The sequence below is a fragment of the Callorhinchus milii genome, unplaced genomic scaffold (assembly GCF_018977255.1).
Source record: "Callorhinchus milii isolate IMCB2004 unplaced genomic scaffold, IMCB_Cmil_1.0 Scaffold405, whole genome shotgun sequence".
NCBI lineage: Eukaryota > Metazoa > Chordata > Chondrichthyes > Chimaeriformes > Callorhinchidae > Callorhinchus > Callorhinchus milii.
The window spans coordinates 41984-57160 of record NW_024705146.1 but is presented as its reverse complement, the minus strand read 5'-3'; positions in this window follow the sequence as shown (position 1 = coordinate 57160).

Genomic DNA, 15177 nt, shown 5'->3' with positions numbered 1-15177 from the left:
GAATGCTTCTGATCACGACCAAATTGGGTTTCGACCAAAACATTTACAACAGTTTATTTAATCTGGTCACGAACACATACTCGGGTGGAGATCAAACAGGGCCGCGGCCGATTTCTCCTTCCGCGCCATTTTTGTTGTTGAATTACACAAAGCGTAACAGTTATGTATATATCTTTTGTAATATAAAATTCCTAGTAAGATGTATACATTTTGTAAGTGTAGTCATACCCCTCCTTCCTCATTCAAGCCATAGTTTAGAGAGCGAAAGCGCTGAGTACGTCAATCGCTAACATAAGAACCCGTTAATCTCTTCTCGCATTAATACGATGATGCGGTGAAGTAAACGTTCATACGATATTACGGTGAATGCTTCCAAAAACAATACTGTACTCAAATATTACTGTTAACTTTCAATAGAAACATAAATTGCTCATACGAATATGCTCTCTCAGAATCGACCGACTGATGTAGCAGACGAAACAGTAATCTTGTTGAACAATTCTAAACCTTGTCAGTTTTCTCTGTTTTTCAAGGTTTTCTCAGTGTTATGCAATGTTTTTACATTTAGTTTACTATTACAATGAATTCTATGGCATAATTAACTATTTTTGTCCTTAAAAATATTTTAAAAACTTTATATACAGTTCGTAGGAGTCTGGAATGGATTAATCGTATTAACATACAATCCAATGGGGAAATTAGGTTTGAGTCACGACCAAATCGGGTTGCGACCAAAGTTATGGAACGAATTATGGTCGTGACCAGAGGTTCTACTGTACTTGAACTCAGTTACCTGGACTATGGAAGGCGAGGACATGCAATGAAGGGGTCTACAAACATTCCATTGGTGACATGCTGAGATAGTAACAGGCAAGCCCTTACTGCCCGCGGTCCATCCAGTGTCTGAGGGAGGCTGAGCGTGTCGCTGCCTCACCTCTCGTCTCTCCCTGTACTTGCAGCGAAGCTCCGCAAATTTGGCGATTTTGACTATAAATAATAATTAAGAAAAACACTTGCTTTTTCATACGTGCTTTTATGAAATGTACTAGTAATGGCAGAACTCCACGACTCCAGGAAATGGCCCCGAAGCTTGCCATAACGTAAGGGACAGTGGCCAATTATAGCCAACGTCAGTTGACTGTGGGGACAATTAGACCGAAACTTAACATAAAAAAGAATGTTTAAAAATATATTTTTTAATGATAGAATATAGTATTGTCATCAGTATGACATAAGTATACCAAGTTTGCAGTCGATACCACATTGGGAAGTTGGTTAAAATTGAGTTACAAGATTTGAGAATACGACAAAAACGACAACAGACAGTTAAAATTAAATATTTTAAAATACTTTTTTTAAAACACGCTTTAATGAAATGTACTGTCCGAGCTGCCCCTGCCCCTTCTCTCATCGCTCCTCTTCCACATGCCCCGGCCCTGGGCGTGGCTCCCAAGGCTTGCCGTGACGTAAGGGACCGCGGTGATTTACAGGCAACGTCAGTTGAGCGTGGACAATTAGAGCCGTAAAAAAGATTGTAAAAAATATTTATTTATTTTTAATGATAAAATATGGTATTGTCATCAGTATGACACACCTATACGAATTTTGCATTCGATACATTGGGAATACGGTTGAAATTGAGTTACAAGATTTTTGGATACAACACATACAGTAAATTTAAATAAAAGCGTGTTAAATGTAAAAAAAATCTATGTTATGGATTTTGTATGATATAATATCGTGTTGTCATCAATATGACATCGCTATACCAAGTTTGCAGTCGATAGCACATTGGGAAGTGTGTAAAATTTGAGTTAGAAGATTTCGTTTTTGAGGATACAACAGACGAAGTGAGTTAAATAGAAGCGTGTAAAAATGATTGGAATCATCTTCTTGGTTCTTTCGGTAAGTCACGTAGAAGGGAAATAATAAAAATAAAATTTTTAAAATAATTCTCACGACGTTTCGGCCACACGCAGCAGGTTAGGTGACGCCTGCTTGCGTTTGGCCGAAACGTGAGAATTTATTTAGTATGTTTATTTATTATTTTTTATTTCCCTTTACGTGACTTTACCGAAAGAACCAAGAAGATGAATCCCTGCAGTCACGAAAACTTTAAATCGAAAATGATTGGAATCGTACAGAAATGACATAACACCCAATTTCAAAGCAGATGCGGTCCACCCTTCTGAAACGCCCTGTAATTTACGAGTTTTGAATAATTGTAACCAAACACAATAAACCAGACACGTGAATTTGTGAACTTTCACGGCAACGTGTGTCGAGACCTTTAATCTGTGTAATCGGCCACGTGTGTGTGTGTACATACAAGACAAAGATCCCCCCGGTATAGCCTTCACAGACTATTGGGGCAAGTGCTGTTAGCGGGTGGCGATGTTCGCACACCGCACCGGGTACGCATTTGAGGATGAGTCGATGTAGGGGTGGCTCAGGACCGGTTAAAAAAATCATCTCCACTGGTTATGGGGGCCGTCCATAAATGAGGTCACGCGATTTTGGACGATTTTTGACCCCCCCACCCGCGTCACACGGCGTCACAAAAAGTCAAACCCCCTCAAATATGACGTCACACAGCTCTGCCCCCCAAATAAATATAACACGCTTCAAATTGCTTTAAACTATTGTCATTGTGTGCGTATTTAATGTGGCGCTGCATTCTGATTGTAGGAGAAAACATTAAAAAGTCTTTAATTATGTAGAATGTGTTGTCTATATGTATTTAAAGTTGCGCATTTTGATGTGATGTCACATTTCTCAACCCCCACCCCCCTGGTCTCCTTTTTAATAAATGTTTTCTTCTACAAAATCAGAGTGCAGCGCCACATTAAATACGCACTACAATGACAATAGTTTAAAGCGATTTGAAGCGTGTTTTTTTTGAAGGGGGGGGGGGTAGAGCTTTGTGACGTCATATTTGAGGGGGGTCTGACTTTTTGTGACGCTGTGTGACGAGGGGGGAGGGGGATCAAAATTGTCCAAAATCGCGTGACGTCATTTATGGACGGCCTCTGTACGCAAAACTTGAACTCTGACCCCTCTCTCTGACGTCACCACTAAGCATTACCTCATCGGCGTGAAACGCCAGGGGGGGCGGTGCGCCTCGCTAGTGACGTCATGTCACCCCTGCTTGGTCCCGTCGATGTCTGACCCGTACAATCCTTATTTGGGCAAAGCTACGCCCAGTGACTGGCGGCTCATTAACATAATCTAGGATCTAAGCTTTGGTGACTGCAGGAATTGCTCATTGGTTATTTCGGTAAAGAAATTAAATAAAATTAACATAATATATTCGTTAAAAGCCGTCGCGAGTTTGTTTTTTATTGCGACGGGTTCAGCACCCACGCCCCATCATCCCTCGACGCGTGACTTTACCGAAAGAGCCAATGAGTGTACAACGAGTTGAGTCATTCCTGCAGTTGACGAAAGCTTCAATTCTCGAATAAGTTATTCAGTTACCCAGCACCGCTCGTTGGGGGCGTGTCTTGTACCCCGGAAGTGAATATTACGTCACATCCTGCTGCCGCCATAACGTAGCGAGGTAACGAGAAGCTGCCGATGAAATCCGAGGTGAGAGATTTTCATCGTGGTGGTTGTGGTGGTGGTGGTTGTTGTTGTTTACCAAGGTAGAGCCTCTCTCTTTCTCGTATGGATGTCAATTGAGTCGCAGCGAGTATGGGAATCCATGTCCATGTTGGGACATTACAACGCGGGGCCTACCCACGCGGGGCCTCGCCTCCTGCCCTCGCCTGAAGGCCTTTGTTTGAATTCTCTCGCTTCAACTTGATCTGGAAGCTTTCGTGACGGCAGCAGAAATACAATAAATGAAGAAACAACCAATTTAATGTGGTGGTTTTTTTTCATTTATTTTAGTTATATCATTTTTTTATCCAAACTTTTTTTCATAAATGAAAAACAAATGTATTTAGTTTCTTTTTTTCATATTTAATTTTAATACAATTTTTTCATTAAAACTTTTTAATACTAAATAATATTCATAATTTATTCGTTTCATTAATTTTTTTACCTACGTGACCTTACCGAAAAAACAAATAATTATCTCGGTTAAACTTGATCTGGAGCTTTCGTGAGTGCAGGGATCCATACTCTTTGGTTCTTTCGGTAAAGTCACGTAGAAAGAACACATTAATTAAATAATAGCATACGACGTTTCCTTTGCAACACGAGCAATCACCATCAGGTACAAATGAATGAGAAAGCAAAGATTGTAAACTTAGAACAATAGTCTTTGGTTCTTTCGGTAAAGTTACATAGGTATAAATAAAATAAACTTAGAACTACAATGCAATACAACACAACACAGCGAGTCGGCTCACATAACAGTAACACCCACCTGGTTATTAACGTTCTTCCAAAGATTGCTAAATTTAGAGAGAGAACTAAACACAGACATGGAGACACATACACACAAGCAGAGAGAGATAACACAGAGACAGAGAGACACATAGGCACACAGAGAGACACAGAGAAAGAGACACATATAGACATGGAGATAGACACACACATAGGCACACATAGGCACACAGAGAGACAGACACACATAAACACACAGAGACACACAGAGACACAGAGGAGATGACACAGGCACACAGAGAGAGACACATAGGCACACAGGGAGAGATAACACAGACACGTAGGCACACACATAGGCACACACAGAAACAACACCTCTGTGTTAAGGGCTTAAATAGAGAGGGGGGCAGAGAGATACGGGGGGGGGGGTGTAGAGAAATGAGCATGGCAATGAGAGATTTGGAGCTATCGTGACTGCAGGAAATACAAACGAGGACAACTTAAGTTTCTATTTTGTAACCAGGCCGAGCCATTGTGGCTGTTACCGCTCTTATGATTTGAAGCTTCGTAAGTGCATTGTTGTTTATATGATATTATTTGTTATTTCCCTTTATGTGACTTTACCGAAAGAACCAAGAATATGAATCCTGCAGTCACGAAGCTTTAAATCAAAATTAAAGGTGGGCTTTGTCAACGTGTGGAAATGACTATCGGTCAAAGGCTCTAAACGCGTGCTGATGTTCACTCTTAATGTGGAGGGGCATCCGGAGGAAAATCCACGCCACCACTGAGAGAGAGGGAGACACGCAAACTCTGTTATGTTGATTTATCCTCAATTACTTGATGGAGTGAGGAAGCATTGAAAACTTTTGGTTAGCCATGTTTGCTTGTAGTACAGAGTTAGCCTGACAACTTTAATCTGAATTGTCCCTATGGCAAAGGGAAATTTGTGAATGTGTGTCTGTTCGAAATGTTTAGCATACTTTCGACATGCAACAAACTTGAAATTTGGCATGTGGGTACTTCCAGACTGTACACAATGTAAAAAGTATAAAAATTACTTTTGCATTTTTGGGGGTGGGCGCAATAATGGATATATTTTGCATGGCAAGTGAGCGGTGACCTCACGTCTGTGATGTCACCCGCATGCGGCAGTGTCACGCAGTGTGCTGCTGACGTCACGCATCTCCCACCCTCCGCGTTGGCCGTGGATTCATTCAAGACAAGAATCCAAGTCTCGGACGAAGCCAGGTAGTAAAGCTAGTACCTAATAAATGAAACTGAAACATTAATACTGAGCAGATGAAGGTGTGGGGCCAGGCATGGTTCTGGACACGACACCACCTGTTTACCACGGCAGTGTGTGCAGTGTCAAGTTTGTGTTTGCAGTAAAGTCTATTAATTCTATTGAACAAGAGGTTATATCAAAGCATGGTTTATGTTTTTTGTTTTATCTGGAACTCTTTATGAGAATGGAAGCAGTCAGGAAGTTGACACAGCACACATACAGCTGACGTTAGATCTGTTCATCCCAGCATTCAAAGAAACCTGAGCCTGGCTTCACACCTCTAAGTTGCGATTGAACATGAATTTATGCATAACACAAGTAGTATTATTTTCAACACCCTTTGCTATGTCAGCTGAATTTAGCTCTTATGAATATTCATTTTGTAGCCAGACAGCCAAAATTGTGTGCTTGGAGTTTTGGGTTAACATTCATTTTGAAGATACGAGGGCTTCCAGGAATGTTTATGACCATTTGCCCTCTCATAGTGCGCCATAACAGCCCGTGTGATGAATTTGGGAAACTTTTAACTCTATCATGAATATATTAATACGTATAGACGTGTTAGTCATGTGTGACTGTATTTATATATACTCTTTGGTTCTTTCGGTAAAGTCACGTAGGTAGAAATAAAATAAGTACAATTTAAAAAACTTTTAAGAACACGCTTTTATGAAATGTACTTGTAATGGAAGAACTCCACGACTCCAGGAAGTGGCCCGAGGCTTGCCGTAACACAAGCGACCGTGGTCAATTACAGCCAACGTCAGTTTACCGTGGACAATTAGACCCAAGCCGAAACATAACATGTAAAAAGATTGTTTAAATTTTTTTTATTTATGATAGAATATAGTATTGTCATCAGTATGGCATAAGTATACCAAGTTTGCAGTCGATATCACATTGGGAAGTGGGTTAAAATTGAGTTACAAGATTTGAGGATACAACAACAACAATGACAACAACAACAGACAGTGAGTTAAATGAAAGCGTTTATTAAATAAATCACAGCAGACATCTCAGCTATCGCAATTTTCACCCGAAGACGAACGCTTGTGTTGCGTTCGAAACGTCATTTATGTTAATTCTACCTACGTGACTTTACCAAAAGAACCATAGAGTATGGATTCCTGCAGTCATGAAAGCTTCAATCAAGATTGTGTACTTATATATGCGTATATTCATTCCTCTGTGCCTCGATACTGGACGTGTAGATGCTATTTTCTGTCTGCAGCTGTCGCTTCCTCTGACGCTTCCACTGCAGAATTGGTCTGATGGAGCACAGGCAGTCAGCGCGGCTCGGTACGGCAAGGCAACAATCCGACCAGCGTGCATACAGCACGGATCGGACTGAAATTTTGACACAGCACCAGAAAAAACACACGGGAGAAAAACCCTTCAAGTGCACTCGGTGTGAGATGGCGTTTGCAGATTCATCAACTCTTCAAAGACACCAGAGAAAAACACGGAGAGAAACCTTCAAGTGCATTGTGTGTGGGAAGGCATTTTCACAGTCATCTAATCTGCAAACAAGAGAACACACACAGGAGAGAAATCCTTCAAGTGCAGTGTGTGTGGGAAGGCATTTTCACAGTCACAATATCTTGCACGACACCAGAGAACACACACAGGAGAGAAAACCCTTCAAGTGCAGTGTGTGTGGGAAGGCATTTTTACGGTCACAACATTTGCAATACACCAGAGAACACACACAGGAGAGAAACCCTTCAAGTGCACTCTGTGTGGGAAGGCATTTTCACAGTCATATGATCTTGCAAGACACCAGAGAACTCACACAGGAGAGAAACCCTTCAAGTGCAGTGTGTGTGAGAAGGCATTTTTACGGTCACAACATCTTGCAACACACCAGAGAACACACACAGGAGTGAAACCCTTCAAGTGCAGTGTGTGTGGGAAGGCGTTTGCAGGTCCATCAAATTGTCAAATACACCAGAGAACACACACAGGAGAGAAACCTTCAAGTGCAGTGTGTGTGGGAAGGCATTTTCACAGTCATCTGATCTTGCAATACAGAGAACACACACAGGAAGAAACCTTCACGTGCAGAGTGTGTGGGAAGGCATTTCACAGTCCTCAAATCTTGCAACACACCAGAGAACACACACAGGAGAGAAACCCTTCAAGTGCAGTGTGTGTGGGAAGGCATTTTTACAGTTGCAACAAATTGCACAACACCAGAGAACACACACCGGAGATAAACCCTTCAAGTGCAGTGTGTGTGGGAAGGCATTTTCACAGTTACAACATCTTGCACGACACCAGAGAACACACACAGGAGAGAAACCCTTCAAGTGCAGTGTGTGTGGGAAGGCATTTTCAGAGTCAAGTGATCTTGCAAAACACCAGAGAACACACACAGGAGAGAACTTCAAGTGCATGGTGTGGGAAGGCATTTTCAGAGTCAAGTGATCTTGCAAAACCAGAGAAACACACAGGAGAGAACCCTCAAGTGCAGTGTGTGTGGGAAGGCATTTTCATACTCATCTGTTCTTGCAAGACACCAGAGAACACACACAGGAGAGAAACCCTTCAGGTGCACTCTGTGCGGGAAGGCGTTTGCACGTTCACAACATCTTCAAGAACACCAGAGAACACAAAAGCATCAGAAGATCCACAAGGAGTGGAGTCTGAAATCAGCTTGTGAAAGTCAAAGTGCCGTAAGGAGCCCATCCTTCATGAAACAAGTACCGGAAAAAAATCCCAGTTTGGGCACTTTGAAAGGTATCAAGGCGGAATTTGAAGAGGTGATTGTGAAATGTGAAGAGGTGACGTTGAATAGCGAAGAAGTGAAGGTAAAATGTGAAGATGAAAATTCGACTCCAGAATGGGACCTTCACATCGGTGGAGGCAACGTGAAGCAAGAGGGGAATTCTGACTGTAAGGCAGAGCGAGGCAACTCACAGCAGTTTGTGGAAGTGGAGGTGTGGGTGGACTTCCTAGACAATATAAAGTCAAATGGAGACCCGGTAGATGTGTAAGCTTGAGATGTCGCGCCCAATAGATGCACCTTTGTCACAGGCCTTTAATGAAAATAACGTGAAGTAGAACATTGAAATCTTAGGTTCAACCTGCAGGGTAAGAGCGGCCAGTCTTGGTGGATCTGTTGGTTGGGTAGATATCTCACCAGGAGCTTCGTTGTGTTTCACACTGAACCCTATGGGAGCCTTCATCTGGCTCTTGTGAGCCTCAGTGATTCACACTGAAGCCTATGGGAGCCTTAGTCTTGCTCTGTGAGCCTCGGTAATTAACACTGAACGCGATGGATGGGAGCCAGTGACATGGCATGAGGTCAGTGGCTGGGGAGGCACTGGGGGCGTGGCCTCACCGGTGTGTCTGACACGCCCACCCCCCTCAGTGAGGCAGATGTGATAGCTGCCTCCCCTGGTGCTTTTTCATTGCACTTTCATGACGAGACCAGCGAGCCTACGTATCTTTATGCACATACAGTAGAACCTCTGGTCGCGAATGCTTCTGACCACGACCAAATTGGGTTTCGACCAAAACATTTACAACAGTTTATTTAATCTGGTCACGAACACATACTCGGGTGGAGATCAAACACGGCCGCGGCCGATTTCCCCTTCCGCGCCATTTTTGTTGTTGAATTACACAAAGCGTAACAGTTATGTATATATCTTTTGTAATATAAAATTCCTAGTAAGATATGTATACATTTTGTAAGTGTAGTCATACCCCTCCTTCCTCATTCAAGCCATAGTTTAGAGAGCGAAAGCGCTGAGTACATCAATCGCTAACATAAGAACCCGTTAATCTCTTCTCGCATCATTAATACGATGATGCGGTGAAGTAAACGTTCATACGATATTACGGTGAATGCTTCCAAAACAATACTGTACCCAAATATTACTGTTAACTTTCAATAGAAACATAAATTGCTCATACGAATATGCTCTCTCAGAATCGACCGGACTGATGTAGCAGACGAAACAGTAATCTTGTTGAACAATTCTAAACCTTGTCAGTTTTCTCTGTTTTTCAAGGTTTTCTCAGTGTTATGCAATGTTTTTACATTTAGTTTACTATTACAATGAATTCTATGGCATAATTAACTATTTTTGTCCTTAAATTTTTTTAAAAACTTTATATACAGTTCGTAGGAGTCTGGAATGGATTAATCATATTTACATACAATCCAATGGGGAAATTAGGTTTGAGTCACGACCAAATCGGGTTGCGACCAAAGTTATGGAACGAATTATGGTCGTGACCAGAGGTTCTACTGTACTTGAACTCAGTTACCTGGACTATGGAAGGCGAGGACATGTAATGAAAGGGTCTACAAACATTCCATTGGTGACATGTTGAGATAGTAACAGGCAAGCCCTTAGTGCCCGCGGTCCATCCAGTGTCTGAGGGGAGGCTGAGCGTGTCGCTGCCTCACCTCTCGTCTCTCCCTGTACTTGCAGCGAAGCTCTGCAAATTTGGCGATTTTGACTATAAATAAATAATTAAGAAAAACACTTGTTTTTCATACATGCTTTTATGAAATGTACTAGTAATGGCAGAACTCCACGACTCCAGGAAATGGCCCCGAAGCTTGCCACAACGTAAGGGACCTTGGCCAATTATAGCCAACGTTAGTTGACTGTGGGGACAATTAGACCGAAACATAACATATAAAAAAGAATGTTTAAAATATATATTTTATAATGAAAGAATATAGTATTGTCATCAGTATGACATAAGTATACCAAGTTTGCAGTCGATACCACATTGGGAAGTTGGTTAAAATTGAGTTACAAGATTTGAGAATATGACAAAAATGACAACAGACAGTTAAAATAAAATATTTTAAATACTTTTTTTTAAACACGCTTGAATGAAATGTACTGTCCGAGCTGCCCCTGCCCCCTTCTCATCGCCCCTCCCCTCCCACATGCCCCGCCCCTGGGCGTGGCTCCCCAAGGCTTGCCGTGACGTAAGGGACCGCGGTGATTTACAGGCAACGTCAGTTGATCGTGGACAATTAGAGCCGTTAAGAAGTTAAAAAAGATATATTTTTAAATCCTTTATATTAAGTTCGCTTGCTTGCGTGCTTGCTTAGGACCGTGCAAATCTTTCGCTCGTTTTTTAACCCACTTCCCGTGATCCAATCGAGCTGACATTTTGCACACAGACTCGTTGTGCGCCCTGAGCTGTGGGAGTGTTTATCGGCACAAGATAGTCGCGTCACCTACACACAGACGGCCTATAGTAAATGGGTTGTCACAGGCTTATTGTCACATACCCCGCTAGAACACCTCGGTTTGGGGCGTCAATAAAGAGTTTGGGGAACTTTTCTATTGTCCGGCAAAGCGCTCCTAGAGCCTATTGAATATGGTCTGTGAAGAGTGGACCCCGGCATTCTAAGAGATGGACAGGATGGGAAGATATGGGAGGAGAATTTTTTAGGGCTGGCCCAAGCTGTAAATGCTATGGTACTACTCTGCCACCTTGGATTAACGTGCCGTTGTGTAGTACTCGAATATCACGCTTACCCGTGAGGGACACGATTCGAAACAAGAGGATATATAGGATAAGATCATTTTAAGAAGTGGACTTGAGTCTTGGAGGGCACCATTGAACCCTGTACTAGTTATATCGTTAAGCAATCTTCGACGACCCTTTTTGACGTTGGAAGCTATTTCGTTATACCCACATGTTTGAAATTCCTCAGTGCGATCACGGCCTACGGCCCGATTTTATTCGGCGTAGAACCACTTTGGGTGGGCGACACTGCGCAGGCCCCCTCGGATCCTTCCTTGCGGAACACAGACAATACGTACTCGTACTTGGTCCTAGGGGTACTGCTATTGGTCATGTCTGCCTAAAGTATACGTGATAAGCGTGGTTTGCATTTTACCGAAGTATTCGAGCCTCCCACATGTAATTACGCATGGCTACCACCAAACCCCACTCCAGCGCATAGACGAGTGTAGCCGTAAGGAGGTGGCCTATGACAACACCCAGGTGGGCACCAGCCCAGTGGACAACCGTTATCTCTAACTCAAAGATTTTCATTAAGAGATCTGGCAGCTTAGTCCGCGATGCAGTTGCGATGAGCCAAATACTGAACCGTCAGGCACTGTGTCACTCCAGCATTTTCTACCTGCACCGTCACGTGTGGGCTAACCAGGGGAAAATGGGGGTGGCGTGGGGCGGGAGGCAACCTATCATGAGCCGCGTAACATAGGCTACTAGGGCGAAGTGTTCGCTTCGCTGTGGAGCGATGTGACTTTTCCAGGCGTTTTAGGTACCTCACAATCACAACACATAGTAACGGAACTCTTTGATATTCACGGCTCCCGTGGATTATGGTCATCGTAATTATATACACGCTCACTACTGCCACCGTTTCGGTGCCCATGGTATGAAACATTATCTTTCCATGGCCAGCACAAGAAGCTTCGGCCGTTAGCCAATATGCAGGCACTCATTCATTGGTTGATTGCTCGTATGGTCATTTCTCTCACGACCATCACCGTGGGTATGCCCTAGCTTATCCTAAGGTCTAGTATGGAATAAGCTCGCTGGAGTATTAGTATCGCCCGTCTGTCGACGGTGCCCATCAAGACGTCTGCTCTTTGCGATTTCGGCTCTACGCATACCACACGGGCGGTCTTTTTTTCTTTCCTTTATACACGTTAATCCCGTATCATGATAGGGCTGGGAGCATCAACTTAGTATGTGGGGCACCACCAGACCCAACCCGCATAATGTTGTCTGAGATAAGCTGCGGGCCGTGATGCGCTGAGCCTGCCTGCATGACTAAAGGGGGGACAAACTAACATCTAGTGGAAGGGATTCTGTTAAGACTTGCAAGCCGCCAACAAGGCAATACACGCGCAAATGGGCAACGCACGGAAGGGCTCACCGTATAACGTTCTCTCGAGCAAACCCGAGGGTAAAACATCTCAGCTACTGGGGATTACAATCTCCGTTCGAACATAGAACCCACATGGTAAGCGTAAGGGCGTCTGTCCCTCCCGAGCTAAGTAGACTTCCAATTGACTGCCGTTGCACCGGCGGAAGCGATATAGCGGTTTCATTCATTCCATATACAATTCCCCCGAGTTCCAGGAAAGGCTGCGCACGCTTCGATATCAGGCTCCTGTGAGAAGCTCAATAGCCAGATACAGTGACACGACTTGTACAACTAGATATACCACACACTTACACCAGACAGGTACTCCTGATTCGTTCCGCGAGATACACTGTCGCTAGTAGGCGCTTGTCCGAGATTTGTCCGCCTTCACGGCTGTTTGGGATCTTTCCACGGGAAAACTGATAGCGCCAGAGGGGTGATAAATCGAACGGAGTAGAGTTCCCTCACTTGACCTCCTCCTTCAGCGTGTGACTCTCATCTGTCAGACGAAAGCTCTGGATGTTGTACTTGGTCTGAAAGCTGGCCGATATGATCAGCCAACGTGAAACTGGTAATGATCCTGCCAATCACAGGTCATAACCAATAGGACCTTAGCACAGTATGTGTTTTTGTAAAACCGGTATTACTGGCATTCCCAGGGCATCGCTCGTGGAACGATCAGAGCGAAGGGTTTCTGATTCAGTTCGCTGCTGGCAGTGCGACGTTTTCAGAGACAATTGTAGGCCCTAACTTGGACCCTGTACCAGGAAATTACCATTGTTCGATCAATAAGGGTTCCACCGCCAGCCCCTACACGTGTATCGACCGAACGTTACCTGGGCCCAGCGCTAGGAAGGTCCACACGGAGGCCCCGTTTGACAGTCAGCCCATTGTGGTTAAAAATGTCTATTAGCAGTGCTGGTGCCGCGGTGCCCAAAGCTTCGGAGGTAACATGCCATTTTAAGAGTAACTTGGTTCGGTTCGGAAATAGAAATGCACCGGCGCATAATGGGCATAGGATGCCCCTGGTAGGTATTACTGGAGTGCGCCTATGGCTTAAGCCCAACCTTTATAACGGATTAAAGGGCAAATGACAGCGGGTAGTAGGGTATTATCGGACCGAGAGGCCGCAGCATTACGTTTCGCACACAAGCTCTTGGCGTTTCAAGTTGTCAAAATGTAGCCGCTTCTCGTACGTCCCGGTACCCACCTCCGCCCGGCGATCCGTATGGCTTATCTTAATGCAGAGGACAGTTACGTTAAGAGAGTGTTACGGGCACAGTTGTTCGTTGAGGGCCTAAACCGAGTTATAGTCGTTCTACCGTTGGTGTGCCTAAACGCCCTATTCAGGGTTTCTGAACTCAACGGTAATAGGTCGGGTTCTGCTCATCGGACGAGATCGGGTCAGCCTTTTAAAAGAGCTCCTTTTCTGGCGGTTCTGTAAAACGGATGTATGTAAGAAAGAATCCTAAGACCGAGTACCAATCAGGCCATGCCCTACTCGGGCTTTAGTTGATCGGACAGGATATCATGTCTGGACGTCTTCCAGGCCAAGCGGGACTCGTCTATGCGCGTAGCCGGGGAACAACTGCAATACTTGACGAGGCCTTCATTTTAATTCGATCCAGCAAAGTGATAGGTCGCCTTACGCTTAGTCGCTACAATTTGTCTCGATTAACATAACGATACCTGCATGTCTTTTTCTAACGGTAGTACACAAAATGCCTGTAGTAGGTCATACTCTCATTTCACCGATTTGTCTACCTCCCTGGCAGATGAATGGTCTTCCAAGTATAGTCTTAAGTCCTATGGCAGCGGTGGCCTACGAAAAGGAGGCTTTCAGAAAGCGCGTACCCCGTGACGACGAGACGGCTCAATTACCTTCAATGAAGCGTTAATCATTAGCCTAGTCAAGAATCGCTTGTGTACGAAAATGGTGCGACGCCCTGCCGACGGGCGTTATTAACCGACCGACACGCTCAAGTTGTGCTCTTCGCTCCTAGACGACAGTTGATCCTGAATGATGGGTCCCTGGACAAGTGTCGAGTAATCTCATGCTAGGGGCTCAACAACGGGTGGGAGACTCGCTTGTCTACCTCATTTAATGGGATAGAGCGCAGTGGTGAAGTGGAACGGTGACAAGACTTCCTTCCTCATGTTAGTCAATCGGCATAGTCCGAACTAATTAAACGTAAGTGCCACATACGTCAACCTACCAACCATGCGCTATTCGAAGCCACATTCTATACTTGCAGGCCCGTCTCGTTGTTAAAGATATGGGTGCTAAATTTCGCCCGACGTTCCTGAAGTTATCGTACTATGTGTAAAGAAGAGCGCATGGTACAACCGAGTAGCGGAATTGAGTCGAAATCGTACGGAGCTAGTTGAGGACGGACTCCTCAACGCACCATTATATATGTAGTGTTACGAATTCTTAGTCATGACCCCGTATAAGGAGAGCACAACCGCTTGCAGGACGGGCTCCCAAACCTCAGAAGTCCAGGCTAACAGTGGTATTCAACTACGGAAAATGTATTTAGCCGACCTCGCAAAGAAAGTAGTCTGGCGTCGATTTATTGTTAGTACAGAACAAATTTGTGACCCGGACGGACTCTCTCGCTCCGAGCTCTCACCATTTGACGCAAGACAGGGTCCTATTACGCTGCAAGTGAAG